This window comes from Mytilus californianus, unplaced genomic scaffold (genome assembly GCF_021869535.1).
Source record: "Mytilus californianus isolate M0D057914Y unplaced genomic scaffold, xbMytCali1.0.p SCAF_4, whole genome shotgun sequence".
Taxonomy (NCBI): Eukaryota; Metazoa; Mollusca; class Bivalvia; order Mytilida; family Mytilidae; genus Mytilus; species Mytilus californianus.
In genome coordinates this window covers 109,040,007-109,067,737 of record NW_026262690.1, presented here as the reverse complement: position 1 = coordinate 109,067,737, position 27,731 = coordinate 109,040,007, and the positions used below count along the sequence as shown (strand labels likewise).

The window sequence follows — 27,731 nt, the reverse complement described above, 5'->3', positions numbered from 1 at the left end:
CTTAAATCTATATTTTGTGTCTGTTGTGTCTTGTTATTCGCTTTTTTTGTGTGTGTGTTTCGTACCGATCTGATGTTCTAATGTTGTGTTATTTACACATCAGTCCCAGAACGTACATTTGCAAACATTATTAACACCATAGAAAAATGTAACTGTCCACATGCAGAAGACTGTATTTCATTGGTTATCGCCAGTCATATCCTTTATTATATAAATAAATTTAAATACGATCCGGAGAAATCTATTAATCGTGTAAATAAATTTATTTTTACAGATTAATCACACAACGCAAAACACTTTTATTTAATCTTTGAATATTTTTTTAGCGGTATACAAAATAAATTTTAATAAATTTTACACCAACTAAGTTTTATTGTTATACTGATTTTTATTTACGGTTCTACAATACTTCTTTTTGGGTATTGAACAAGATTTCTCTGACTGTACATAACGATTTTTACACAAAATCTATTGGATTTTGGATGTGTGGTGATTGAAATATATGATTATTTTTAGTTGTTATTGGCAATATTGCGCTTTGTGTCAATCTGATGAAATTAGGCCTCTTCCAACTTATATATGTCGTTATATCGTACTATTACATCACTTAACCAGAGTAAAGGAGGGTTTGACCACATGATATTGTATATGTGCCTGTATCAGGCCAGGAACTTGTAATTCAGTGGATTTTGTTTTTGCTGTTTTATCTTGTCACATAAATCAGACCGTTAGTCATCTCATCGGAATTGTTATTTATTTATCCTTTCTGGGCCTTTAATAGAGTACAATGTGGTATGGATTTTGCTTATTTCTAAAAGGTCTAAGCATTTTTTTTATATTCCAATATTTTCCTTCTCTGATTTTCTTCGTTACGACAATTCATCTTTTATTTTAAAAAAATCTATGATATGTGCATGAATTGATCTATGATTTATATTCTTATCTTATATTTTAAAGAACGAAAATCACTGATATATTTTAGAATATAGAGGATGTACTCCAGAATAGCAGCTGGTCTACTAATCCTTGCAGTGTCTACTGATTTGGCATTACCTTGTCCGAACAGCTGTTCATGTATCACACCATATGGGAGTGTTATTGTACTTTGCAATGGCACAGGATTGCCTGATATTCCACAAAACATCCCAAATGACGCATACGCTATGTAAGCTGTTTCTTTTTCTGAGCTTTTCAAATTTTAATATGTTGTTACTGTAGTTTTGTTTTCAATATTTATAGTGTAAGTGTTAACTATACGTTTTATTGAAAACATACATAGTGTTTAATAAACGGATCATGTATCAGATCGAGAAAAAAAGCAACAACTAGTGTTAATAATAATTTGTATCCAGTTTCATATTAGCCAGTTCCTATGTTATGCAACGAAGACTATGAAAAATAGTGTGCTATTTGCATATTTTCGATTTCATGTTTCCATATATAAGCCTCATCACATATTTAAAAAAAAATTACTTCAGCAAAAGTTTTGGCATAGGCAGTTTTGTAATTATCTTAATGGGGTGTATTTCTTTTGATTTTCGTTTATTTTACTGTTATATGAATAAAATGTAGCTTTAAAAATAGTCCTGACCACCACACAGACTGTTCTCTGTGGGGGTCTACTGACATAAATATTTCTCAGCCATAAATTACTCTTATACGTGGTGTAACGGGACGCAACATTTGATATTCATCTCATTATGTACATAGAAAAAAAAACATCGTTTTTCTACAGCATTTACTTGAAATTTTAACCAAATGCTTATAATTATATTATATTACTATAATTTACTATGGAAAACAGGTGAATACGGACGATCGACTTTTGTTTATAATTTAAACAAAATTAATCGTTAACCCATACAGATATTTTTTGTTATTAAGTTTAACAGTTTAGTGAAAGATAACTATTAAAACAAATCCAGAATGGAGACAATTGGTATGATATAGAGGGTTTTCTTGTCGTATAACACATCGAGGGGTGTGTATCGAAAGACTGACGGTAAGACGATCTTTCATTGTGCAATCCTGACACCCAAATGTGTGTTATACAAGAAATACCTTGATGCATTATTACTTAATGAAGTTCTAAGCTCTGTTTTAAAATAACAAGTTTTTAAGAAGTCAGTTATAATAGATAGTATTTCAATATTGAAGCTAAAATAGCAGAAAAAAATTAGGGTATGTGTCCTTGCATTCGAGATAAAATCCATTGAAAATTTAGCTGAAAATGATTCTCTCCAGCATATCACATGTTTAGCACTGATACCTGTTCTTTTAAAAAAAAATATCACAAAATAAACAAGGATTTTATGAGATTTTTAGATATGGCTTCCATATGTCAAAGTATGATTTCCAATTCTGTATTAATAAAAATATATTGTATACTTTTGTTTAAAATAAATCAAACAAGCAAATGTGATACAATTTGAACTGTTTAAGAATTGTTATGAAAAAGTTGGCATTATTTAATTTTTCTCACATATTAAATGTCACTCTATTGTAGCGATATTGTAACTTAAGTTATAATGTTTGTTAGCGATGTTATCTTAAAAATCAGTCTAGTAAATGGAGGAAAAGATTGTTTTTGCTTAATACATATTAACAAAAAAAGATTAAAAAAAAAATTGAGAGTAAAACCATAATTTGCAAAAATACATGATTACTATCAGATAAATTACATGTATTAGAATTTAGTAAACTGTAGTTAACATTTAAACAAAAAAAAACTTTACACAGGTTATTTTTTATGCATTGAAGAACCTTTCATTGAAACTTAGTATCGTACATTTTTTATTCATTACAATTATATCCTATCGTTCTAAAAAGAATAACTCCATGTAGGAAAATAATTATGAATAGTTGTCTCACCGAAAATGTACGTATGATTTTATGTCAAGATTCAGATACAAAGGAAGCACAAAAAATAAAAATGTTTTTGAGAATACATGTATTTATTATTGTCTACGTTTCGTTGAACTAGTATCTTTTTCTTCTCAATACAAATTAAATATACCAGAAATTATTGTCATTGCATTTTTCAAAATGATCCTTAGCTTTAACTTATCTTGAACATTCAAATTGTATCAACCTTGAATTAAGAAATTGAATATCAAGTAACTAATAAGAGCTGATTGCTTACATTCATTGACATAGGTATATACGTTACCTTACGTTGTTTGAAATTCTGGATTTGCAATCATATCTAGAATATTCATTTAAAATTGTTATATGATGAATATTTCAGCTTCTATCTTTGCTTTAAATCTTAGTATGTTGAGATATACGTTTATTACTTAGTATGCGTAATGTTAATGCCAAGTTTTGGATTTTTCAGTATAACATGTACATAGTCTATGTTTATTTATTATTTGATATAAGTTTAAACGATACAAAACATGTCATTTTCTTTAGATTTATGTTATTCAATTATAAAAAATAAAGCATTATAAATTTTGTTTTTATTAAAATAATTGTATTGCATATAGAAAAAGAGGGGTTAAGATACCAGAGGGACAGTCAAACTCATAGATCGAAAATAAACTGTCAACGCCATGGCTTAAAAAAAAAGACAAACAGACAAATGATAGTACACAAGACACAACATAGAAAACTAAAGACTAAGTAACACGACCCAACCAAAAGCAGGAGATGATCTCAGGTGCTCCCAAAGGGTTACGAATTCGAAGTGTATGTGCTCGATCTTGTTGATAACTCGACATTAGATATATGAAACGGAATAATGTATCCTCGTTTTATCTGCTGCATGTTATTTTGTTATGCAATATAAAAGCGGTCCGAATGTAAAAATAAAACATTGTTTTGCTATAAAAGAGAGGCGAAAGATACCAGAAAGACATTCAAACGCGAAAATAAACTGACAATGCCATGTTAAAAACAAAAAAGATAACTAACAGTACACTAGACACAAAATAAAAAGCTTAAGAGGCCCACCAAAAATTGGTGGTGATCTCATGTGCTCCGTAGAGGTAAGAAGATCCTTCTCCACATGTGGAAACCGTGTTGCTCATGACAATAATAATCACTAACATATCATAATAGGGAAGGGGAATAACGAAATTTTACTGTGAAAAATGCTCGTATTTCTTTGCACATTATTTGTCAATTATTAGAATACTGTTTGGCTCTCAAATATGCGTTTTGAAGCCACTTTTCTTTGGAACTGCATGACACATCCCTTTATTGAACGTTTCAATAAATATGTTTAAGGAATTCCTTTTAATATGGTGGAATTTGTTATATAATCTAGTTTTAGTTTGATATAATGCTAACCACTACCACTAGCTCAATGCAACTGCCACATAGTGTAAGTGGTCGTGGATATCTTAACCCCTTGTCAACTCATTACGTAATGACATGATATTACTTTCATAATACAGATGGTATAATTTTGTTGTTGGAGGGGGGGGGGGGTGGGGGGAGGGGGGCGGCAAATACTTTTTTTTTTTTTTTTTTTTTTTTAATTCCACAAGAACTAAAAAGGCAATCAAGAATCAAACTCTATCAATCAATGGAACAAGTAAAAAAACTTAGTTCAGGCATTTTGATCAAAAGAATATGTTTGGTTAAACTTGATTCATAGTCACCAAAGCCTCCCACTTGTATGACAGTTACTAAACCATGAACTTCCTGCATAAGATCAGAAAAAATTCAATACACAAACAGTATTTTCATTTAACACATAGTGATTCTTCTTGTGGATAAGGGAATAGTGAGCAGACTTAAGAAGCATATCTTATCTTTTTAGATATTATTAAAAGTTCACAGTTGTATGTTACAAATAGAGTAGCAACATGGATAGTTAATTTATGAAATCGCTTTCTATTAAACCAACAAGAAACACAATTATAACAGTTCGCCTGTATTTCTTCATCAAATATTCAGGAAAATCACAAAGTTCGACTGTGTACACATCACTTTTCAAGATAACAAGATACAGTCAGAAGCCAACTTCCAGCAAAGAACATACCGTCACAATATAACCTTAGTAACCACGATATATAACGTACTAAAATAGCGTAAACATTCCAATTATAATTAGCAACCAGAAATTTAAAGGAATAATTAAAAGATGATTCTTAACCAATAACCAATACGGAAAGTAAAATATGTACCATCAATGTTTGTAATCTTATAATATGTTGCTTTTATGCATTTCAGACATTTGGATAAAAACCCCATTACCATAATCGAAAATGGAGCTTTTCAAAATATGACATCGTTGTATACACTGTAGGTATCAGTTAATAATATTTTTATGTAACAGTTATTGATCAAGTTGATTGTGCATTTTCCTTTTTTGTGTGATTAGTAAAGAGAATAATAATGCACATAAAAAATTAAAAGAATGATACAGACCGAATTTTCTGATTTTCTAATGTTTCCAACGGCTACAATATACATGATATATACAAAATAAAATCAGTAGTGGTCTAACTTTAAAATAATGTTCATCATACTGAACGTACTATAATAATAAAAATGGTATTATTTTATTTTACAACTCACCGCATTTTTTATCATTTTGTTTTTACATTGTGTCATAGATCAAATGTATTCGTTCAGTGTATGTTTACTTGTTTTGGTTAATATGTCTTTTGATTGAGTTAAGTCATTTCAATTGATATTTCATAGTGTTACACTATTAATTCAGGTTACGGTTAAGGTTGTGGCGTGGTAAAACGTTTAAACCCGCTGCAATTGTTTGCACCTGTCCTAAGTCAGAAATCTGATGTTCAGTAGTTGTCGTTTGTTGATGTAGTTCATAAGATTTTCTCCTTTTTTGTTTATTATATAGATAGAAAAGGGCAACAGTAGTATATCGCTATTCAAAAGTCATCAATCGATTTAGAAAAAAACAAATCCGGATTACAAACTGAAATTAAGTGGAAACACATTAACTATAAGAGGAGGACAACGGTAAAAAAGAGACACTGAAATGCAGCAAAAAAAGCACTTAAGCAACATACATAGAAACGAACTATTTGATAACAACTGCCATATACTAGACTTGATAAGGCCGTTGGTTATCATGTTTGAATCGTTTTACACAAGTCATTTGTTGTTCCCTTTATAGCTTTCAGTTAAGTGTGAGCCAAGGCTCCGTGTTGAAGGCCGTACTTTGACCAATGATAGTTTACTTTTAGAAATTGTGACTTGGCTTGAGAGTTGTCTGATTGGCACTCATACCACATCTTCTTATATCTATGTATCATACTTTTGCATCTGGTCTTACTTGTTTATATATTTTATTAAGTGATGAAATAACATTCGTGAATAATTTGGTCCGCTCTCCACGAGAATAGCATCAGTCTAGAATTCAGTACTTTGGTACCGAAATCATAATGAGGACAATTGTTTTATAGTCATTTGCTGGTAAGAGTTTTCATCTAATACAGTACGATTGAATTGTTTATCCTATAGAACAGGAAAGAAAGATACAAGAGGGACTTTCAAACTCAAAGATCGACAATACACTGACAACGCCATGGCTACAAAAGAAAAAGACAGACAAACAAATAATAGTTCACAAGACAAAACATAGAAAACTAAAGACTGAGCAACACGAACTCCACCAAAAACTGGGAGTGTTCTCAGGTGCTCCGGTACGGTAATCAAATCCTGCTCCAAATGTGGTACCCGTCGTGTTGCTCATTTTATTACAAACCTGATAAATAGTGTAATTCAGGTGGTCACTTTCGTGGAAAAAGGAACGGGATTGTAGTTACAACATAAGGAACATATCCGATATCATTTGGAAACGGATATTCCGTAACAGTCACCCAACTTGTAATGTCGTCCGTAAACTTTACGAAGGGATGATTTCAACTTCACAATTTGGAACTCTTGGTTTAATAGCTTTCTTGTGAGCAGCAACCCTCTATCAAGCAAATCATGATAGGAAATACAAACCCGGGATTATCGTATCAATTTGGCAGATAAATACTCAGTATGCAGGCACTGGTGATTGACTGAATTATACATTATTGTTTTTCTGTTCTATAACAAAGCTATTATTATATGTTGTACAATTTAATGTTTTTTAGAAATTTGTTTTGGTGTAACATATCAACCATTGAGACGGGCGCATTTATAAATTTGCCAAATCTTCAAAATTTGTAAGTATTACGCATCTGGTGCAGGAAAAAATTGGTACCGTTTATGTTTTTACTCAATTGTGAGTTAAATATTTTTGGTTTATTTCGTTTACAGGGAAATTATACTCGTACTTTAAAACGAATTTTTGTAGAGAGAATAATGATCAATATTATTTTATTTTGTCTTACAAATGAGTCTTGTTGCAACTGACAAACGCATTAAATATATGGAAAAAAACTTTAAACCAATCGTTTAGTTAAACAACATTACGTTTGAAAAACAAAATAAATACTGGGAAAACTACTGACTGCTTTCCACTAAGCAACCAACGTCTTTTTTTTTTATTGCCGTTAGTACTATACTACCAACACTATACTACTAAAATATCAAACGCTGAAATAGCAATCTCAAGAAAATAGAATCGAGAAAATAACACGTTTAACAAAGACTGATCAGAAAATTTAGCAAAACCACATGGTTCCAACAATAAATGGCCTTTATAAATAACAGAAAACCTTTCACAGATTTCATTGTTTCAGTGAAATATTAACTTCATGTTTTAATGATATGCGCTTTTGAAACTGAAAACATCTTTTTATGTGAGGGCTAACTGCCTTTATACTGTTTTCGTCTATGCGCATTGGATTGTTACAAACAAGATAAGCACACTGATCTTCCGAAATGTTGAGGACTGCTACCTAAGGAAACGGATTACCTCACTTGTATTTAGCAAAACATTTCGGAATCGTGGGTCCTTAATGCTCTTCAATTTCGTACTTTATTTTCAATTTATAACTGCGTTGATTCGAGTGTCACTAAAGAGCCTTTGTTGACGAACCGGGCGTGCCGTACATATTTTAAATTCTGGTATCTATAATGAGTTCTTTCTTAATTTTTACTGAAGCGATTAAATGACAATTTATGGGATTTATCACTCTGTCCCTCTTTTACAAAGTGTTCTGTAGCAGTAAATCTGAAACCATAAGCCGTTTAGACATGAGTAAATTACTTTCGGGACCAGAACTTGGTAATACAATTGACGACCAAAGGTCAACGTCATGTTTTAAATTTGTCCCTCAGAAGTCGTAATTGTAATCGACAAAAGAGTTTTACCCAATATGCTAAACGCAAAATGTTATAATAACTGGATTATTTTGTTTCAAAATGTGACAGTAACATGTATTAGAGTTACTAAATTATATCTTAAGCTATGCAGTTAGCATGTAAATCTAATTCAATATTAACCAACTAACAGACCATCAACGCCCTTTTTACCCCTTTCCGACTCGCGATATATTAGAGAGAGAACAATTCAAGTAAATGCCTCCAAATTTTGTCAAGATGCACATGTGTGTCTGTACTAAGAAACTAAATAAAGGTTTATCAATTTAATATTTAAAGTATGTTATTATTGGCCGTAAATATCAACAAGATCATGTTGCCAATTTTATTCAATGTATTATTGTCCAGAGCTGCAGTTATTTTTCAAAGGGTTTTCAATCATTAATTATAAATAAGAAGATGTGGTATGAGTGCCAATGAGACAAATCTCTATCCAAGTCAAAATGTATAAACAGTTAACAATTATAGATTTAACAAGGTCTTTCAACACAGAGCCTTAAATCACACTGATCAGCAAGTAATAAAAGGCCCAAAGTGACTAGTGTAAAACAATTCAAACGGGGAAATCAACGGTCTAATTTATATAACAAACGTGAAACGAGACACACCTATGAACCCACCAACACCGATAATCACTATACAAAATGCTCCTGACTTAGGACAGGTGTATAAAAATACAGTGGGCTTAAACGTTTAAACATGCTCTAACCTTCACATTAACCTTAACACAGAAGTGTAACATTATAGCATAACAAGACATACAATAAAATATCAATTAATTTTATGTTTTTTACTAGTCATATTAAAGTTAACATTTTTTTTTAAGAAATAGCTTTTCAAAAAATTGCTGTGTTGAACATTTTTAATGATTTTTCACACGCACACCAAACAGCAGAAGCTATTTTCATAATTTTAAAACTACCAACATTTAAAAATGTGCATCCCTGATCTGTTACTTCTATTGTTGTTTTTAAATCAATCTTATTAATTATATTTTGTTCTTTTGAATAAATACATACTGTTCGCTTGTTCGCTGGTAACTTTTACCTCCTTAACTAATTTGTCTGATAATTTTTGAATCAATTCACCATGGACATTTTATTCATTTTGAATAAAATTAGTTCCATATTTTCCTTTACCGTTTGAAACCGGTCAAAACTGAATCAGCACAATCTAAACATTTTAAACCTGTTTGAAACGTTTTAAATCAATTTTCTTCAACATTGTTAAAAGATGCAGCGGCAAATAAGCTCTATTAGTGACCCAATGATCCTTTCGAAATTGTTTCCGGTTTAAACCTTTGTCCGTTGCCAGTTTACGTGCAACGGTTGAAAAACTGGTGAAAGATTCAAAACCCACTACATAATATTTCGGATTGATTTATATTTATATTGCCATTTGTATTTGCATCGAAAAAGTCATAGGTCTAAACTTTGACAGTTGACTTAACATGTACAATTCAGGTATTTAGTTTGTTCAAATACATTGAATACTATGATTATGATCTGCATATAGTAGACTTGATAGCTTACTTAATAGGTATTGATAACAATGTCCATATAGGTTGAAATAGTAAAATATACGAAACGTCCAAAGATGACATATTTCGGTTCACAAATACATACAGTTTGTCAAAGCGAAGTCGTAGTCATACATCAATCATTTGTTTATTTCTTCTAGCAAAAAAACAGTTATTGTCATTAAATTTATCAGATTAAATTTAATCTGATGCACTCTGTCATATATACTTGGGAGGACGTAACGTTTTGCTTATCGCTACAATTAATACATAAACTGCGATAACTTTGGTTCTTTCTTATCATCTGCTCAAACTTATTTTCAATTTTATTTCTATTTTTCCTTTTTATAATTTAATGAGTGGTAAAATTGAAAATATACAAGCGATTAAAGGATACTAAAGAATTGGTAACCTTCATTGATAACAGTACTATACATCAAGGAATATTTTGCCTTACTTTACTTTTGTTTCAGATATTTGGACAACAATAGAATACTTTCTCTACATCAAGCAACATTTAAAGACCTATCAGCACTCACAAGACTGTATGTTTACATTATTACATTATCTTATATCGAAGCAACAATATAAAGTCAATCAGTGACCCAGTAAGTTGCTCAAAGGCAAAGTTGGACTTAAACTTTGATCAATTTGCCTATTATCATTTGGTTCATATTGTCCAGGAAAATGATAGTTGTTATCGAATAGTCCGTTTCTGTATATGTTGGCGTTTGTTTTTTGTAGCAGTTCAGGGTTTCTGTTGTTTGTTTTTTTGGAGGGGGGGGGGGGGGTGTTTGTGTTTTTTTATTTTTCCTCTAATAGTTGATGTTTTTCCTCAGATTTAGTTTGTAACCCGGATTTGTTTTAGGTTGTTGTTTTCTTTTGGCTTAATCGATTCATGACTATATACTACTGTTGCCTTTCTTGGTCATACATCTCTTCAACAGTCTAGGTTCTTATACATTCTTGGCTTTCAAATACCCAACATTGAGTGTTCTTGATGAAAGTAATTTCCGTGAATACTTCGGACAAATAAAATATAAAGTGTTATTTTCATGTCTAACATCTTTCTGGTCGTTCAACTGTTTGACTATTTGATAAATATAATGAACGCTTTCGTAAGACCATGTTGATTGTAAACTTTGATTCAATGAACATATGATGAAGAAGACAAATTGGCTCGATAATAGTTATATGATTATTTGAACTGTAGTTTATCTGTTGTTATTTCATCTTTCATGTTTGTTTGACATATTTCTTCCGGCAAAAAATTCAACAGTTTTGAAATTATATTTGACCCAAATAACTGTCTCATACAAACGTGTATACGTTTTGAAGATAATAGTTTTGACTGTACCCACGGCTATAACTAACGCAGTAAAAAGTTTTGTCCTGTTAAACCGTTTGCTCAAAGCTATGATTAAAATTAAAATAAAGATTAAAATACGGCGGTAACAGGACCATAAAACAATATTGAATGATTTTATGTACATTTCTACCTATTATTTTGTTTTAGCCAATTGGACAACAATAGAATAACTACACTGCAGAAAGGAACATTCCAAGACCTACAAGCACTCCGAGTCCTGTAGGTTTGAATTATTATAATATTTAATCTAGAATAGAGGCGAAAGATACAAAAGGGACATTCAAAGTCATAAGTGAGAAGAAGAAATGAAAAATTGTAACGTCAATCCGTGGCAGATTATGTTTACTATTATAAATTGTTAATATCAAGAGTTCTTTTATTCAATAGTTAGAACATAGGTGACTCAGTTAGTGTTAACTATTTTATTAAACAATAATGATAAGAACACATCCGTTTACGGTTCTGATGTTTAACGTTGATTCAACACAAGTGGTCAAAAAAAGATTGATAATGTTTGAACTACATTTTAAAATCTGATCATTTTCTTATTGGTGTATATTTTACCAACGGACTCTATGTACAATGTCAACATTACGGATGCCACATGTGAAGCAGGATCTGATAACCTTTCCGGAGCACCGGATATCACTCCAGTGTTTGTTCGGGTTCATCTTGCTCAGTATTCAGTTTTCTATGTTGCGTTTTGTATACTGCTGTTGGTCTTTTATTTATTTTTTTTTAGTCATGGCCTTGTCAGTTTATTTCTTAATTTCATCTTTCTTGCATGTGAAGAAAATCATATAATGAAGATAAATTAGCTGACAATAATACCAAATTATTATAAATCAAAGAATAAGAAGGGGATGTACGCCTCCACCAGAGATATAATCACATGGACATTTACAATTATAGATCACTATACGGCCTTCAATGATAAGCAAAGTCCATACCGCATAGTCAATTTGTCAATTATCCACTTGGAGACTAATCATTGTTATTTCTATCAATTGTCACATAGACTATTATTAATCATCGTGATTTCCCGGTGAAATAAAAATATTTACACGATAATTTCACAAGTGAAATAAATCTGATAATTTCCATCTCTGGCGTCATACAACTATTGATGTTGTCAAGACGTTGCCGCTTACATTGCATAAAAAAAATGAGTATGCGTAGAAAAAGACATTATTCCTCAGATTCTACTTTTTTTCTAAGAGGTTTATCATCAATGTAATAAAAATAAATAACTACTCCCAGATTTAGATATGGAAAAACTCGCGACAGAACAACACTAATAAAAAAAAATCATGCTCTACGCCCATTCGTGAATTATAAATGTAATGCTCGGTCACTCCTTGGATATATTACTATATTTGAATTATTTGAATAGTTATTTTATAAATAAATGTATGACAGGAACAACACAATAATGGTTTTAATTCTGTTTGAATTGTTGTTAAATATTGACTATAGATAATTAAAAAAAGGGTGCCTACGCCTTATATTAACGCATACTGTCTGTACATGCAAAGTGTTGTAGTATGAATGTCGTTTGTTGTGTTTTACTTTAGACGTTTTTACTTTATTTTCTGTGAACAGTACATTCACCCATATACTCCAAATATTCATCATAACATTTTGGAAACAATTGCATGTTTATTCCGGAAAACGTACTGTGAGTACAATCAAATCTAGAATCAATTAAGTCATACATATAGAACAGTTATAAACAAGTACCGTTCATTGTTTTCCTTCGGTATAAATCATCTTTCTTGCGCTGATGATTACTGTTGATCTATTGTTCATGTAATGCAACACAATGCAAATAATACTTGGAGGAACTTCTCGGAGAATTTTCTAAAGTTTGTATATTTTTGACACTTTCTGTTTCAAGAAAAATGAAACTCAAATTCTTCAATTTTCTGAAATTACACATTTCAATTCTGTATCATGTCTCATCAATGCCGTAAACTGTTTCCATATGCACATGTTTGTCTGCACTTAGAACAAAATAGAGGTCTTAACATGACCGCATCTGTAAAGGTTATGATGATCGCTGAAAGGTGACATTTTGATTTGGCTGTTTAAACACCAGAAATTCGTCTTGCAATTTTAAAAGTACCAACATTTACAAAACGGGCAACCTTTTTTTTTTCTGGTTCTGTTTATTTTAGAATCCAATTTTATATAGTACAGTATGTTCTTCTAAATCATTATATCCCTTTTTGATGGTTACTTTTACTTCCATAACTAAATGTCTAACATTCTCTGAAGACATTTGAAAATATAAAAAAAAGAAGATGTGGTTTGATTGCCAATGAGACAACTCTCCACAAGAGACCAATTGACACACAAATTACCAACTATATGTCATCGTACGTCCTTCAACAATGAGCAAAGCCCGTACCGGATAAGCAGATATAAAAAGCCGCGACATGACAAATGTTAAACAATTCAAACGAGAACACTAACGGCCTAATGTATGTACAAAGTAATGAACAAAAGTCAAATATGCAACACAGCAAAAAACAACAATCACTCCTGACGTTGGACAGGCACATATATAATGTAGCGGAGTTAAATAGTTTGCGGACGCCCAACTCGCCTTTACCTAAAATATTAGTGTTACAGTACAACATAAGAACAGACTTTTAAAATCAGTTGAAAAGGGTTTAACTCATCAGATGGATACAAATAAAAATACATCTGACAAAAAAACAGAGTGAACGCGGGAGAGTACTTGTACATCTTAGCAACAAAACGACACTTATCTGAGAGTACTCGCAGTTACAGACATCTAGTTCAAAGTCAATAACAACTTATAAAAAAAATCATGTATCTAAGACTAAATTATCAATCAGTACACATCTAACATTCAATTGATTTAGTGTAAATATCTAATAACCAGTCAGAAAAAAGCATGACCTCGTGCAAATTCATGATACAGGTATCGACAAAGTGTAGATTCATGAATGTTTAATTCAAGACACTGTTTAACTCCAAAGAGCAAAAGACACTCAGACAGCTTTGCAATTTCATAATGTGTATGCTCGTGCATGTTCACACTATACGGACTTCATATACAGGAGTGTGCTTCTTACACAGAAACTGCTCCAACAAAGTTATGAGGAGGAAAGATTCAAAATAAAGAATTTTATGGACACCATCACGAATTGGTTGATCCATTAGATGTGTCTGTGTCTAAACTAACTAAGGACATTTTTACCACGTCTTAGATTGTGATTTACCATTTACGTCGTCTGGTCTTTTAAGTACCGAACATGACCTATTCCCGAATATGACTGTTTAGCTGAGTGTGAATTCGCATAGCTAGTGTCAAGGTACTTGTTATCCAACATTCACGTATTTAGTTATGATGTGGTATTTGTAATTCTGATCGGATATTGTTAAATGTCTTATCGTTTGTAGTTGTATTTCTACCTTTTTTATTTTCTATTCGTATGTAAAAGTAAAGATGATTAATCACCTAGTTCATTTCTAAGATTTTAGTTTAAAGCAACTATTTGTACACTATCTATTTGTTTTACAGTTTGATTTAGAAAAAATACCGACATAGCTAGATAATACAAATAATTATCTAATTACTAACACAATTCTATATAAATATTCTTGTAATTGTTATAAAATACATCAAATGACATAGTTACAAACCTGATCTTGAACAGTATCATTTTTTTTTTTTAGAAATTTACCTGTGACGTCACTTTTGTGGCGTTGCTCCAGTCGTGTGAACGACTGTTCGTTGTTCTGTTGTGCTGTTTTATGTGCTGTCCTGTATTGTTTTACGTGTTCGTTTTTATTCTGTGGTTAGCATGTAGAAATATACTATTGTATTGTTTATTTGTGTATTTCTCTGTCTTGAATGTTCTTGCATTCATTTGTACTGTATTCCTGTCATGTATTGGTGTCATTTTAGTGTTATATTTAACATTGCCATAAAAGTGGCCAAAAAACTAGGTTCAACCCACCATTTTTTCTTAAAATGTCCTGTACCAAGTCAGGAAAATGGCAGTTGTTATCTAATAGTTCGTTTCTGTGTGTGTTGCATTGTCGTTTGTTTTTTGTTCACTTTAGTGTTTCTGTTGTTTCGTTGTTTTCCTCTTATAGTTGATGTGTTTCCCCCGGATTTGTGTTTGTCTCAATCGATTTATGACTTTCGAACAGTGGTACACTACTGTTGCGTTTATGTATCAACAGTAAAATTACTCCTTCTTCTCAACCATAGTTTTAACATATTTAAACACTAAAACTATTTCTTTAAACATGTATATTACATTCCCATTTCCAATCTCAATTTTATGATTCACCTACTTTGTATTCTTATATTTGTATTTATTTTTTTTTTTATTTTTATTTATGTATTTATTTATTTTTTGTACGATTGTTTTTAATCTTTCTGTAACTTTGTATTTCATGGTTTTATGAAAAATAAACTATCTATCTATCATATGTATTTAACAATAGTATTCAGTTTGCTTTTAATTCACTAATAATAAAGTCAATATTAATACCAATAAAAACAATATTCAAAGATCTAAATACGTTGTTGAACTGGTAACCTTTTAGAATAATTTTATATAAATGCTTGATAGATTTCCAGGATATTTTCTTCATTTCCGGGTTCGGTAAACATTTTCACCATAAAAATGAGGATGTGCTATCCCTTTTGCAATAGTTTTCTACAGGTACAACCAAAATTACTACTTACAGTTTAGTAAAGGTTTTAAGTAATTTGTGGTCACGAAATCCCTTAAAATAAATAACATACCAGTAATACATAGATAACGTTCATTAAAATCCAAAAAATCACAACAGAGGAGACGGACATAGCGAACGAGGTGTGGTGTATTATACCATGAGATGGTGCAAAAAGAACATCATCATCTAAAAATGGAAAATAAACAATAGGGAACGAAAAATATTTTCTTTTTTTCGAGAATTTTAGGATACAGTTTCACCATGAAAAACTGAAATACATAAATCTAGGAAAGGACAGTTAATACCGTTTATATTTTATTTCTTTTAAGTAAGTTTCCATCGGACAAATTTCGGCAGTATATTTAGAAAATTTATCTTTGAAGATTGTTTCACGAAAAAATATCAATAAAAAAGACCATGAATCATGAATATAAGCTGTTTTTATGTTGCATTTCTGTAAATATCGACAATGCAATTTCCCATAGGAACTCCTATTACGGCTAAAACTATGCATACTGTAAATTGTGAATTTATGCTGAGTCATCATAGTACAGGTCCAGGATTTTCTCAATCTTCTTGAAAATTTATAACACTTCATATTTTATTTAATTTCATTAAAATCTCTGAGATAAACCAGATTTGGTGAAATTCTGTGTGTACTCTTTTTTCACCAACCTTAGAGGTTGCATTTCTATATATATCGACAATCCAATTTCCCATAGGAACTCTTTTTACGGCTCAAACTGTACCACTTTTACTGTGAAGTTTTCAAAAAAAAAATTATATCGTAGAAAGGGAAGTTCATATGCACTACTAATTTTTTCAAAGGTCAAAATATAGGGCTGTGCAGTATATTTTCAACCTTTAAAAAAGTTTCTTGCAGTGACCCAATTATCAAGTACAAGTGTTCTTCTTAGATTCGTGTTTTGGCATCAAAAAGTCAAAGAACAAATCAAAATTAAATACGATGATCTATTCTTGAATTATAACTTGCTGAACGTTACAATCAATAACATACTTTGGAGAGACAATGATATCAAAGGATTGTTCACATTTTTTTCTGCAGATCCCTGAGTGGAAACAATTTGACTTTTGTCAAGAATGACACATTTGAACATAACATCAACTAAGAATTTTTGTAAGTACATATTTTATTTTTTATGATTTATTATGCATTTTCTATATTGTATGATTTATTACTATATTGTTAAATACTTGTTAATTCAGTATAAGGTAAAATAAAATCTCTGTTTTCTTCTCTCGTCTGTAATTCTGATATCAGCATATTCAAAAGAGGAGCAAAAGATACCGGAGGGACAGTCAAACTCATAGATCGAATATAAACTGACAACGCAATGGCTAAAAAAGAAAAAGACTAAAGACAAATAATAATACACAAGACACAACATCGAAAACTAAGAACTAAGCAACACGAATCCCACCAAAAACTGGGGGTGAACTCAGGTGTTCCGGAAGGGTAAGCAGATCCTGCTCTACATGTGGCACCCGTCGTGTTGCTCATGTTATTACAAAACTGGGAAATAGTCTAATTCGGTAGGTCACATTCTTGAAAAGGGAACGGAATTGTAATTCCGACATAAGGAACATATCTGATATCATCTACGAAACGGATATTCCATAACGGTCAACCAACTCGTGATGGATTCCGTAGAATTTACGAAGCGATGATTTCAACTTCACCATTTGGAACTCTTGGTTTAATATCTTACTTGTGAGCATATTGAGCGTTGTTATGGACTTACCAAAACACGCTTAAAATGTATGATGAAACTTGATGATTGAGCTAGCATCCCGATATATTTACTCTTTAAAACTCCGTCCATAAGATACTAAATTTATAAACTTGGGAATGAAATATTGCAAATAAAGACATTAGAAGTATACTGCTGTTCAAAAGTCATAAATCGATTAAGAGAAAAAAAATCTGGGTTACAAACTAGAACTGAGGGAAACACATCAACTATAAGAGGAAAACAACGAAACAACAGAAATACTGGAGTACAACAAAAAAACAAACGACAATGCAACGAGAAAAACATATCATTATAAAATGCATATTACAAGATTGAAAAACTTGTGCAGTTACAGAAAGCTAGAAAAAAAGATCTATGTGTGTCCTTTAACATTGATGTAGTTTTGCCCCTCATGATTGTGTAAACTCTTAATTTGAAGTATTACCGTTACAGATCGATTAGACAGTAAATAACATACTATATTCACCACTTCAAACTTATACAGCAGGTATACGGATCCATAAATTCAATTAAAACAAATGATACCGGACACTAGAAGGGTGGTGTCAAATATTTGCATTTCAAACTAATCTTCCTAGGTTAATAATATATACAAAATAATTAAACAAGTTAGGACATGTCATTCAACTCATTATTGCTTTCTTAAAAACTTCAAGCAAAATCACTTTGTTATTTTAGAATTCCCAAAATGTTTTAAAAAATTATTTAATTTGGTATATATATATATATTATTGTTCATTGAATTCTGTATCAAAATTTAATAACAAAAATACTAAACTCCATGGAAAATCCTTAACGTAAAGTCCCTAAGCAAATGGCAAAATCAAACGCTCAAACACATGAAACTAATGGACAACAACTGTCATATTCCTGAATTGGTACAGGCATTTTCTTATGCAGAAAATGTTGGATTAAACCTTGTTTTATAACTAGATAAACCTCTCACTTGTATGCCAGTCGGATAATTTACTATGTATTGCATTAGAATGTGTCTTCCTGCTATCTGTTTTGTTTTGAATTAGCCATCGAAATATAGTGAGCGGTATAAACAAAAGTATGAGTGCAGTAATTATATAATAGTTATTGAGAAACTGGTAATTATCGTGATATATAGACTGCCCACAGGACGGTTGTATTGACTAAGACAACGATAATGACCGAGCCGTAGGCGAGGTCATTATCGTTGTTGCAGTCAATAACACTGTCCTACGGGCAGTCCATGTATCGCGATAATGACCAGTCCTTCTATAACTACTATGTTTATTTCATTGAGGTACCGTGTTTTTAAAAATCCTCATCAATTCAAATTGTTCAATTATTTTGCAATTTGAATATAAAATACACAGGACAGCTTTTGTAGTATCACCAATGCAATCATTCCTATCTATCAAAACGATCACCGTTTAACCAGTCCTATCATTTATTTTTTTATATCTAGATGTTTTATAATATTTGAACTTAAGCAACAGTTAATTGTTGAAATTTTTATGAATTGTTTTGCAGTTAAACAAAATTTCCAATAACGATGATTATAGGACTTACAATCTCTAAAATAAAAGAAAAAACAAAAACAAATGGATTTTATGTTCCTATCACAAATATTGTACTCAAGGCACTGTGAAATGAGTAAAGATTTAATGACCGACTAACAAGGTGCAGTGAAATATTACCGTGAATCGTAATTGGAATATCAGATACCATTCCAGCGTTAATGTGCTTTTTCTAAATCTCTATTTTTTATTGCTGCCTTTTATTATAACTTTTTGGGAAGGTTGATTTCTTCTTCCTAATAACTGTCATATTGCCTTTACAAAACTACAATTAAACAAGTACACGAATCAGAATTTATGCACATCAAAAACTTTCAATTTCAAACAGGATTCTGGATTTAGTATGTGGTTGTAACGTTGCCTTTTGGTCCTGGTCAAAGTCAAAGAGTGTCGGGCATATCATATATATCATAAAATGTTTGGATCGGAATAATACAGATTTATACAGTCTTCAAGCAAGTGATTTTGATAATTGTGACGGTAAGCTTTTACATTACTTCTTATTGAAAAAACAATGATAATAAAAGGTTGTAGTCTGAATTAATCTGCTTGATTCAATCCTTATTGCTAATTTGGAATATGTTGTGTAATAAACACGTACTAAGTACAGTAGTTATTCATATTTTCAAAAGAGAAGCAAACACTAGCAAAATGAAAAACTAACACAATGGCATGGCAAAAACAAGAAAAACGATCAGAAAGACAAACAACAGTATACAAAATACAACAAAATTAAGACTGAGCAACACAATTCCCAACAAACCCAACAACCAAAACTTTGGGTGATAGCAAATGCTCCTGAAAGGTTAGCTGGTCCTGCTCCCAATTTGTCTCCCGTCGTGTAGCTATTGTAAGGACATTGCATGACGAAAAAACATCGATATGGTCATAAATAAACCATGACATTTACTAGCATACAATTGTACTATTATAAGTATAATGTTATAGAGATGAAGATTACACCTATATATTATTCACGTTGAAACAAACGAAAATCTATGACTAAACTTTTTTAAACATACCTGTAGGTGACTTGCTACTTTATCAAAGTGCTTACACGAAATAAATATGTCATTCAGATGCGGCTATATACAAAGATATGTTATAAATGACACAAAGACGGTGAAGATAGCTCAATTAAACCGTTAGATAAAGAAACTATCTTTTACTGGAATAGTTTTATTTTATGTTCAAAACTAAAACTTTCGACTTACATGTAGAACAGCAATAATTAAAACTTTCATGAAAACTTTTATTTTTATATGCAATCACTTTGCATGCGTTTTAGTTTGTTAGATTTTCATTGGTTTGTAGGTTTCAAAACAGTGTTGCTGCCTGTTGCTTCAAATGGGAAAAAGCATTTATATTGTTGAAATTGTATAAAGTGTAGCGACCATTTTTTTTTTCTTGATATGAATAGATAATTGGGTATCGACTCTTAAAGGCGAAAATATAAATTTTAGCCTGTTGAACTTTCGATAAGTTATCAACATAGCTGAATTTATTTTTTTACTTTTTCCCCTGAAACAATATCTATTAGTAGGAGTGATGCAATTGAGAAATGCCTGACTACCCTCACTGTTCTTCTTAATAATGTTCGAACACATGACTCTTTTCGTATTCTTATCTGTATATTTATTGTAGCCAAGCTACGATTAATGTCTGAACAATTCGATTTTGCTAACTTAATACAAATATCTAGCGAAAAATAACATCGTTTTGTCTTCACTTCAAAAGTTAAATAACCGATCAAAGTGATAATGCTGGGAAAAAAATAACACCCAACAAATGCGAGAGTTACTTTAATTTATAAACGAACTAATGGTGTTGAAAACTACCAATATACAGTAGAAAGATGCAGATTGTTAATAGCGGGTAATACTGCAAGTCTATATCCATAATTAGGAAATAGTGGATACCGATAAGCCCTTGATATTGTTGAAACTTCCAGTCAGATAAACAACTCCAAATTTAAAAATTTGAAATAGCATATCGGGGACCCTACGATGTGTCAACGTTGTCCGTTGAAGATATATGTGCCTGAGGGGGGCAGTGAGTTGATCGTTCCCTTTCACCTACCAACCTCTATTTCGAGTGTAAGATAAATTATTTCTTTCTGTAAATTGATTGCTCCCTTTTCCATCTCTAACCAAACCTAATAGGAGATTCGTGAAATTAGGATTGACCTAGATTTATAAGAACTAGAAACACGCCCGGCCTCTTTGTCTATTCGATTTACACTAGGCCTCACATATGCACCGTTCATTTGTTTTAAATTTGCGATAAACGAGGATATGAAAGATCTAAAAGAAAACTAAATTTAAAGACAGACAATTAAGGCGATGCACTTGATAAAAGTGGGTAATCAAGTAAATATATTTCGGAATTTTTTATATCAGTTCGGTGAAACAGATTGATAACTTGCCTGTATGTTTTGGCATTTTAATGTCGTTCAAAGTTTAACATGGAATCACTTTCGTTTAGGTCGTCTGGTTTGCATGTACTTTTGGCTGAAAAATTTGTTGTCCTGAGGACCGACGAAAGGAACGTGACCCATTATATAAGAATAACTATCATAATTTTGACCCTTATCACGCGTATCTGTTGTAATGTGAAACGACTCTAATTTTTGGCTTATAACAGCCCGATTTGATTTGGGGCGTTGTGCAGTGCTAAATCTCAATTGTTCATCATACGTTCACTGTCCATGAATTATCGAATATATCACATATATTTCAGGAGTTCTTGTTCCAATCAACATTTGTATCATATCCATCATCAATAAACTGCGTTCCCTGTGTGGATATTATACATTGTGCAACATGGTAATATTCAACTCGCATATTGCACCTTTTAAAACTATGTCGTTTTCTTTTGGAATATGTAGTCCAGCTCCTGGAACCTAATCAACAATCTTAGCATCATTAAACCCTGCTTACTTGTTTTTCTTCAATGTCAATGGTATGCATGCCCAATAGGTTCGAAAATACTTTTTGTAAGGTTGTGAAGGTTTTATGAAAATATAATTTTGTCAAGAAGTTCGTTAGATAAAGTTACTTTTCCTTAATAAACCAGTTACCAACTGAGAAGATCTGTCATTTGTTCCTGTCGTTAGTATTTGCGGATCAGCGATCCTCTTTTTCTGAACACTTTTTATAACCTAGGGCAGTGTTGTCATTAAATTAAATTATCTAAAATAGTAATTGTCATACAAATGTTATCATCAATTTCGGAACAATAATGAATTTAAACAGTTTTGCTGCTTTTCATTTTCATATTTTACATAAATGAAGAAATTAGAACTTCATGTTAAAATCTGGATAAGAAAAGTTTTTCTTTTTAAAGACTACTCCTGTCATCCTGACTATTGTTCAAACGGTGGATTTTGTAGTCAAAACAGTTATGGTGATTTAGTTTGTTCATGCATTGGTAACTGGACCGGTGATACATGTACAGGTAAGGAGGAAAATAAAAATGTACGTGTTCATGGCATATATACAGGATACTTTAAAGAAATAATATACCATATTGACATGCCCAACTCGGATGAAAATATCTACTCTGGTACGTCTATACAAAAAGATCCTCAAACTTTGGATATCATTATTTATGTATTAGTTGAAATTGGTTTTGAACTAGCTTTTAAGTAACTCTTTTGTCGTTGATATGTTTTATGTTTGTTTTGTGCTTCGTATCGATATATTGAGTTAGGCCATTTGCATCTGATTCTTACAGTTTGTCATAACTGCCAAATGTGTTTTTCGTAAATTGTATAGTTATCAAATAGATCGTTAAATTTCTCGTCTGCAGTGTTTTCACATTTTGCATTTATTTGCGTTTTATTGCAGACTATACTGCATTATTTTTTTAATTGATTAATGCCGTACAATAAGCTTTATCCACATCAGCTTAACTGTCGTTGAAATTTGTTTCAATCATAAAACATCCCTATATTTGAACATGTATATGTGTTCCAGACCATATGAATATTTGGACCGTACGCGTACGGTCCTGACCGTATGCGTACTTTTTTAAAATACGCATACGGTTGGACTGTACGCGTATGGTCTGCCAGATTATAAAAAATTGGTCAAGTTTATTAGATACAAATGTATATTACAGATCAACATAACTGAAATCTCGAATTAATATAAAAAGTTCAATTATAATTGGAATAAAAACTTAAAGTTTTAACTATCTACAAGTTAATCTCCTGTATATCACGACAGAATACGGTGATACTGGACAGAAATTATAAAAAATCTGTTCAAATTACAATAAGAAAATATTATTAAAAAGTGTCGAAAAAAATGCAAAGATTGAAAAAGGTAGCTTTGTTACTGAGAGAAGAGCATCGGGAGATGTAGGGTTGATGATATTATTGGTAAGGATGCAAGTTTGTACAAACTATTATGTGAATTTGGCATATTGAACTCTTGTTATGTTATGGGCTATATAGAACTTTTGACACGCAAAATTGAAACTGCACATTGGAAAACAGAAGGAATTGCATTGCATGCTGGCACAAAACAAGCAAGCTTGCCTCTTACAAGCAAGAGATGCAAATGCAAAGGAACATGCATGAACAAAATATGTGAATGTAAGAAATCGGATGTTCCTTGTGGCAGCAATTGTCACCTAGGGCGAAAGTGTCAAAATAAGATTTAGACAGACAATTAAATACAATTAAATACAAAATTATTTAGTTTCAATTGATTAAATGTTAACTTATTCCTTTTATTCATCTAATGGTAATGATATTAATTTGTAAAACTCAATAAAACTTTTTTGATAAATGTTTGTCTAAAATAAACCCATATGGTCCAAATACATGTATGGTCCATCTCGTACTAGACCGTACGAGTACGGTCCAAATACTCATATGGTCTGGAACGTATGCAAAATAACTGCAGAGTTTGCATTTGAAGATATAAAAACAGTCTGTTGGGCTGGTGCCACATGTAGAACAGAATCTGATTACCCTTCCTTCATCGGCAGCTAAGAATACCACTGGTTTTGGTAGGGTTCGTGGTGCTCAGTCTTTAGTTTTAATGTTGTGTTGTGTGCACAGTTGTACGTTTTTGTTTTATCTTTTTACTTCTTTTTTGCTATGGCGTTGTCGGTATATTTTTGACTAATGGGTTTGAATATCCTTTCGGGAACTTTTGCTTCTCTTTTAATTATTTGATATTGATAAGGTGGTTTTTCAAGATATTATAACCTACCAAAAAATATCTTCATATAAAATTACCAAGCAAATAAAAACAAAAGTAGTTAATCATTCTGTAGAAGTTTTTATTGTTTGGTGTTTTTGTTTTTACATGTATTAATATAGTTTTCTTCATCTTATGTTAAATGATCCGATTTTATAGACACTTTGCTTAAAGAGGACGTAGGCCGAATATATCTAAAAATTATTTAGTTGCGGAGCCTGAAAACCAAATCTACTAAATCTTAATAGTCTTTTAATAATGATAGTAAGGAAATGTATACTCCATTGCGGTACATTGTATAAATAAAAGTTTCTTATATGGATTTTACATGTCGGCACGACAAAATGCTGAACTTTCGGGTTTGCTTTATAAATACACTAAATATTTTTTTAGACTAATGTATTCACTAGAAGTATCCACACTTGCAAATTTACAATAATTTGTTACATATTTTCGTTATTAGTATAATGTATCGAAAATTAAACTTTCAAGAGATATTGGGACAGTCAGTGATAAATTATATATTTATGTGCAATTAAATTGATTTATTATGGATACTTATATAGTATATTTATAAGCATCCTACATGTGGTTTACAATACCTTAACTTTGAATGCTACTTTATGATGAATGAACAGTGAGGTCACTATGATTAACCATAAAAGATTTAAGTACATTGAAGATAAAAAAAAATGCATTGCATATTGTAGAATTACTTTAATTACTATCATTATATTAGTAATGTGTTTTATTTTGTTTATGTTTTGAGCATTCTGGGACAAAACATTTTTTTGCACGACTTGAAAAGTAAAAAAATAATTATAAAGGGAACTAATGGATTTCTCGTATAGTATTATCTGAATTCGGTTGGATTTTTTGTTGTTTTTTTTTTGTTTCAAGTTCTCATTAGATTGTTTTCTTTTCATTAAGTAGTTTAATCTTATACATTGTGCTTTGCGTGAACATTGATTTTTACTAACATACTAGCATTGTTATAAGTCTAAATCTAAAAATAACTTCTTCTGCCTAACTAATAATAGTGTTATATCTTTATATAATTGTATAAATATAATTTTTGAAAAATACTTTTTTTGGAATTAATCAACACATTTTGATTTTCTGTATATTTATGCAATTTATATGTTAAATTTCACTTTATTACACGTGACTATTTTAGTCAAGTAATTTTTAATCAGCTCATCTTCAGTTAATCAAGTCATATTATAAAACAAGTTTGTGTCTTCAGTATCTATTTTGACATCTTGTATGATACTTTTAATGTAACCTAAAATAACACTTTACTTATTTTCCAGGTATCAATCATATTAATATCATTATGAATATTCGTTAAATATCTACATTGTTGACATTTAAAATATTCTCAAAAGGTTAAAAAAAAGAACGAGAAGAGGCACAGGAGTCTATCTAAAATCTAATGCGAAAAAAGGTAACAAAAGAAAAAAGATGAACAAAAAACAACACTACACAGAGATTAAATAATACGTAATTCGTAAAACCAGGTAAAAACCTGAGTTGCTCAGACACATGCCATAAATGTGGTGACTAGTCAAACTGAAGTGTATTGTAACGCGAACAATCTTTGCTTAGAGTGTTCATTTTTTCTAGATTACTGCATTTTTATATGTGCCGAGTAAACAGTTCCTTCTGCATTACATTCATAAGTGGCACAATCTGTGACGCTAATTCCAAGTTAAAATTGCAGATGAGTCGAATTCAAAAATTATCTCACAATGGAGAAAACGAGGACGACCATGTATATATACTTATGTAGCAAATATATGACATAACGTTCAATTTTATTAACCAATATTATTGATTTTTATTCATTTCGTACATGACTGTGAATAGCTCATTTGCCATTGTTCGTTTCACATGTTAATTTGTATAACTTATTATAATCTGGTTAATTTTGCATAGTTTTAGTTGACAATCCACTGATTTCACATTTTTATCATTTCAGCCATAGAAGAAATTCGTATTTGATGGGTCGTTTCGATGTGAAAAATTGAAAGCAATTCTTAATTTACCAGGCTACGTTTTGAAGTGTCCCTTTACCTTTTAGCATAACACATGATTTTTAAAGTTCGCAACGTTACTTGAAAACATCACCAACGGCAATAACAAATTTGTTTAAATGTATTTCAAAACATATATTTGAAATTATATTACACTATCAGCAAGATAGAATCGATATCAGTGTGTGTGGTTAGTAGGATTTATTAATTAAAACTTGAAAGTCATGGTCGCAATAACTATTAATAGTATAATCGCTTTATTTAGTTAAGCCCCATACCAGCAGGTTAATTGATATTTCCTGCAGTATGACATGATATATAATTATCCCCATGTCTTCAACAGGTAACCGCATGAGTGTTGCTGTCTTCGGGTACAATTGGTGGGAGCTAAACAAGGTGCCAATTTTACACACAGTGTCATTACTTAGTGTATTCTTTTTAACGTAATTTGATTCCTATACCCATACACCATACATTGCGCATAATATGGAGTGTAAAAGATGGCACTGATTAATGTACCCATCATTTTTAGCTTTGTAATGTTCACTTTCTTTTTTTTATACTTCAAATTCTTATTGGTAATCAATATCGAAAGATGCCTTCATATGTCATGACTATTTTCTGCAATTAACAATAATTAAGGGTATAAAACTACGTTAAATGGAATTGATTTCCAAATTAAAAGTATCTATCATGTTTGTCTTCAGACTTATGATTGTGAAATGAACTTTTCCAGTTTGGAGCGCTACTGTTTTTTAGTTTTTTTCAGATAGGAAATGCAGTATGTTGGAATGAGGAGCTGTTTCCTCTGGTGAGAGATTCTAACAATAAAATGAAAGATGATAAGACTGTTATGTCTGTTTTGTTCGTTGCGGACATTGAAATGGTACCACTCCATTATCTCCTTTAAATCATGATATTGCCAGTACATATGTTAATGCACCTCAATCAATAGTTTACCTGTAGCTTTAGATTGTTAAATTATATTGTTTGTGACGTTATCAATTGATTTTTTATTCTTTTAAATACATTGAAATTTGGATTAAAAAAAAATAAGGTTAAATATTCACCAATATTAATATTGTACAGCTGACTTTGCTTTTATTTTCCCTAATAGAAAACCTAAACTTGGAATAGAGAATGGAAACAAGGAATATGTCAAGGAGACAACAACAGGACCAAAGAGCCCCTTTAAAAAACAATCCAAAATCATCAATGGGTCTTCAACATAGCAAGAAAACTCCGCATCAAGATGCGGGCTAAAGGTTGTCCCTTAACCAATAATGGCTACTATATCAGCGAAATA

At 31.2% G+C, this 27,731-nt stretch overlaps 1 protein-coding gene and 1 long non-coding RNA gene across 3 annotated transcripts in view; both read left to right on the top strand.

Moving 5' to 3' along the window:
- The window catches only part of LOC127739089 (slit homolog 1 protein-like), a 296,950-nt gene that overhangs the window by 78,641 nt on the left and 190,578 nt on the right, over positions 1-27,731 (top strand). The gene's annotated exons all lie outside the window — the stretch shown is intronic.
- On the top strand, positions 916-27,305 carry LOC127739093 (uncharacterized). The gene is made up of 9 exons (XR_008000282.1): positions 916-1,165; positions 5,182-5,253; positions 7,068-7,139; positions 10,234-10,305; positions 11,277-11,348; positions 16,918-16,989; positions 19,505-19,656; positions 22,522-22,632; positions 27,195-27,305. It is a non-coding gene; the product is annotated as an uncharacterized LOC127739093 (long non-coding RNA).